The sequence below is a fragment of the Sinocyclocheilus rhinocerous genome, unplaced genomic scaffold (genome assembly GCF_001515625.1).
Source record: "Sinocyclocheilus rhinocerous isolate Xijiao unplaced genomic scaffold, SAMN03320098_v1.1 scaffold2324, whole genome shotgun sequence".
Classification (NCBI taxonomy): domain Eukaryota; kingdom Metazoa; phylum Chordata; class Actinopteri; order Cypriniformes; family Cyprinidae; genus Sinocyclocheilus; species Sinocyclocheilus rhinocerous.
Window position 1 is genome coordinate 23,465 of NW_015666190.1, and position 4,885 is coordinate 28,349.

Consider the following 4,885-nt stretch of genomic DNA (forward strand, 5'->3'; position numbering starts at 1 on the left):
CGCTGTTCTGACTCGCAGTCTGTAAGTACGTTTACATATTTAAAGAATGTGCCACTGATGATTCAAACACGAGTTTTGAGCAGTGTAGAGTAGCGCTTGTTGTTTGTCGTTTCTCCGATCACAGATGCAGACATAGTTTTATGTTTATGCAGTGCGATACACAACGCAACGCATAAAAAGACAGTATAAGTCATTATAATCCGTAATTATGTGCCCACTGGATGCAACAAATGCCTCGTTTGTAATGGGTTTTATTGGTTTTGTCTCATCGCGCCAGTGTTCTGATGATTTGTGCTACCCTGTCAGATTTTGCTACCTCCCATTAAAACAGATGGTAGCATAATTCGGAAGCAAAATCCTTTATTAACATGTACACCTACCCCAACCCTAAATTTACCCTTACAGTAGGATTAATACAGTGTTATTAGCATAATCTGATAGGTAGCATTATTTGTTAGAACACCACGGGACACGGCATCACAGTATGTTAAGGGGCGCAACATTTCCGTCACACGCCTGAGGTAAGCAGCTGTTGTGAGTGGGGTAGCCAACCCTAGCCCCGCCCCTGCATTAATTACGTTAAATATTTTTAACACGTTAAACTGAAAAAAATTTATCGTCTGCGTTAACGCACTAATTTTGACACCACTAATATGTATGTATATGTAGGCTATGTTAATATTAATATAGAACGAAAGTTTTTTTTCTGTGTTTTTTTTTTTTTTTTGAGCAACTGGAATGGTCCCCCCCGGGAGTTGGTGCCCTACGCAAACTGCATACTCTGCGTATAGGGAGTGGCGGTACTGCATATATCTTACTAACAAGAAACTATGCTTCTAACCACAGGTGGAGAGCTATTGTTCCTACCACGTACGTTTGCGATGCTGTTTGTGAATGTTTGTTTGAACTATGGTTTCGGGAAACACCGAATCATTGAACTAGGTTGGTAATGACGGAACTTGCGACCAAAGTTGGCTAACGATGCTTTTGGGAAAGGCACCCCTGGTCGGGAGCAGGTTTTCTTCATTAAACCCAGAGTTTCTTTCAGTCTCCTCCCCCTTTTTAAAGTGTAAGCGATGTTTAAATAGACTACCTCATTCATTCACGCTGCAAAAATGCTTTTCTTTCTGAGTATTTTGGTATCTATATTAAGTGCTTTTTACTTAAAACAAGAAAAATTATCTTAATGCAAATGGAAACAAGATTATTTTTCTTACACCATTGTCAGATAATTTGCAATAAATAAATAAATTATGTAGTAGCCTACATGTGTCCTAAGAATCTTTAGATATTTTGACTGGAAACAACAAGACAAAATTACTAAGTAAGAAAAGCATTTATTGCAGTGCTGTTACATTCATTCATTGCACATATTTTCATCATGCAGACACTGTGAAAGTGACAAAAACGGCATGTCCTTTTATACAGAATCCTGTAGATGAGAAGGCGATTTGGGTTTAATTTATTTAATTTATTCTTTTATTTAATATGTCAAATGTTTGTAAAGTCATGTAGCCTACATCCATGAACCTTTTATGCTTAAAGCTTTACCTTGATTAAATTGTTTTTATACTTCATGGTTAGCTTTTATTTTTTTGTTCTGTTTTCATTTTTTTTCTTTTGCCTGTGGGATACCATGAAAATTAATATTAGTTCAATAATTTACCGTTCTGCCACTTTATACCTTTGATATTATAATAGTGATTAAGAATTAAAGTTACGTATTGATTCGGAAGTATGCAGACGTATTTTTGTCGGGTGCTGTTGCCATGGTGAATCATAATTTTGGAGCTCCATCGATCGTGGCTTTTCATTGTTGTGGTGCATACGCTAAACTCAGAGTCAGCCTACTCCGAGTTGAATGAACTAACTCAATTCAGCTGTTCTGAACCCGAAAACTCAGTTTCCCATCTCAGAGTAAGTCAACTCAAAGTTGGTTGAACCTCCTTGTTGAAATGGGCCCCAGGTAGGATTTTCATGGTCCAGTCTGTAGCTGTGACAGCTTACTTTTTTCTGTAATTTACAAATATTTCATTTTTATTATTGCTATTAATATGGATCTTTGTGTGTATTCTTTTTTGGGTTTTATTTACATATTTTAATCATTAAAAAAACAGCCCATGCATAGTTAATCTTTCCAGATTTCATGTTTCATATTTCAGAGAAATTTATTTGTTAACAGGTGAGATGATCAGTGGGTTTGAGTTTTTACCTCCATTGCGGCATGAGCTAAAATATGGATAGAGTTTCTCAGTGAAAGTCTGACCAGTGAAAGAGTAGATATGAGAGCTGGACTCCACGTCATAAAACGAGACCAGACCCTCCTCATAATCCACAAACACTCCCACCTTCTCAGGTTTCACTTTCAGAGAGAAAGAGACAGACGGACTTTCACAAGCTTTATACTGATTCTCATTTCTCAGAATCACAGTCCAGAATCCATTAACTGGAGTCAGTGTGTTTGTCGTCTTCCTGTTAATGGATTCTCTGGCCACTCCTAAATCCCATTCAGTCTTTCCCTTCACCTGCACCTCATAGTAAAATCTCCCTGAACTGAATCCCTGCTTTGCCAGAACACAACAAGTGTTATTTAATCTCTTTGGGTTTTCTGGGAGGTTCTGCTTATAGTCTCCATGACTGACTTGTTTTCCATCATCAGACAGGATGAGATATGGATTCGCTGTATCAGGATCCAGAGTCACTTCCACTAGAAGAGAGATTAGACATTATCAATCAACTTCACAACAAACATTTTCATATAATACAGATTATAAAAATAGGAACAACTATTATTATAACAAGTGTATTGGAGAAATTGGTGTCAGTCACTGTACCTGCGAACTTCAGACACTTCAACCCTGTGGACACAGATGACAACATGATAAATTATTTATAGGAATATTTCAGGTTAACAGTGAGTTTATTTCTATTGTCAGCATCAGTGGCATGTAAATGTTGCTCGTCCATCAGTTTGAAAAACAGAATTGAATGTCTTTAAATTAAATACAATTATAGATCTATGAGACAATCATAACAGAGAGATTAAAGTTTGTTATTAAACCTCTAATGTTCATTACTTATTAGAGCCTTAATTATTAATATTAATTATTCAGTGTAAATATGTGTTATTTGAGCTGTAAAGTTTCTAAATTATCCTTGTGAGGTGAGAAATGCTTTTTAGACTGTTTAATTTTAGGCAGATTTCTGTTTACACAGGTACATTAATACTTACTTCATGTTCATTACATGTTGCTTTCTGGTATTCACAAGTAATACTGATTTAACTGGTTATGACAGGAGTTTAAGTTTGGATAAAATTTCATATAAAAAAAAAATCTATTCACTGTATTTGATATTAACATACCAGACTGACGGAGTTTTTCATTTAGACTCCCATCTAGAGTTTTCTTTAGCTGAATCAAAGCTCTTTTCATAGAGAACACATCCACATCAGAGTCGATACTGATCTCAGTCCAGTTCTTGGTGTGTGGACGACTGCACAGGGATGAGAACTTCTACAGCAGGAGAGAGAGGACTAGTAAATATGTTCATTTTATATTTTTAACTTTAAATTAGCCATAAGCTTTCTGACACAGTTAACTTAAGTTTTCTTTGACTTTATTACGCTTTAATTCTCGTTTGTACAATTTCTAAAGACAGCAGCTCATCATGTTTGTCAACAGAGCATTTGATAAATAATTTTCTGCATTCTCAGTGATGATACAGAAGTTGACAGACCTGCAGGAGGTGCAGATGATCATCAGTGTGTGAGAGCTGCTCCAGCTCAGTGTTTCTCCTCTTCAGCTCAGTGATTTCCTGCTGCAGCTCTTTAATGAGATCTTCAGCCTGTTTCTCTGCTGCTTTCTGCTGTTCCTCCATCATCTTCAGCAGCTCAGACTGACATCTCTCAATGGAGCGGATCAGATCAGTGAAGAGCTCAACACTGGCAGATTTCTCTTTCTCTGTGTTCCTCTAATGAATGAGATCAATTAACTAAATTTCTATATGATAATCAATCTGTGTCACGCTTGGTGCTCTTAAATAAGTGCACAAAGATGAAGAATAATCCACAACAGTCTTTTAATAATAAATCCACAAGGAACACAGGAGATCACCGAAACCAACGTATCACGAACATAAACAATAAATGGCAAACACTGAACAGAACAGGGAGTATAAGTAATGAAACTAATGAATGATAGACAGCTGCAAATCATATAACCATAGAAACAAATCAGGAGGACTAATAAGAAACTAGGGCAACAGAACTAAACAGGGCAGGAGAACAGGAACAGAGAGAAACACAACAAAAAGTCCATAAATTAAGCGTTAGCGTTAGTTCTGAATAAAAGGAGGAGTGACGACATTGAAAGATGAGAGAGGACCAGGCCTGGACTTTATTTTGTGTTTTGTGTGCGGCAGTCGTCCGCGAGGGGCTGCCGCTTTACTTTCGTTTTGTGTTTGTTTATTTTATTAAATTGTTTAAATGTCCGCCGGTTCCCGCCTCCTTCTTCCCAAATTACGAACGTTGTTACATTGGTGCCGAAACCCGGGAGGAAGGAGGGACACGCTGTCAGAGAGCCCTCGCTGCTGAGGGGGATCGCGGTGCTGAGGAGATCGGGCAGCAGGAACAATGAAAAAAAAAAAAAGATGTTAGTAATTTGCATCGTTTGCAGGAGCGAAATATTAAGCATATTTGCAGCAGCATTTACACATCTGTGTTCATACAGCTGGAGCAACACGTAGTCTAGAAGATCATGTAACTTATGCAGTGTGTATGCTTCCCCTGCTGGACTGCCACTCAATACTCTGATCCGCTTGAATATGTGCTCACGCTGAGTAATGTGAGCATATGAGCATGAGAAATTAGGGTGATATGACATGT

The 4,885-nt window shown here is 37.6% G+C and overlaps 1 pseudogene; it reads right to left on the bottom strand.

The window, feature by feature from the left end:
* Positions 1–1,979: 1,979 nt before the first annotated feature.
* Positions 1,980–4,885, bottom strand: part of LOC107732134 (E3 ubiquitin-protein ligase TRIM39-like) — an 18,057-nt pseudogene continuing 15,151 nt past the window's right edge.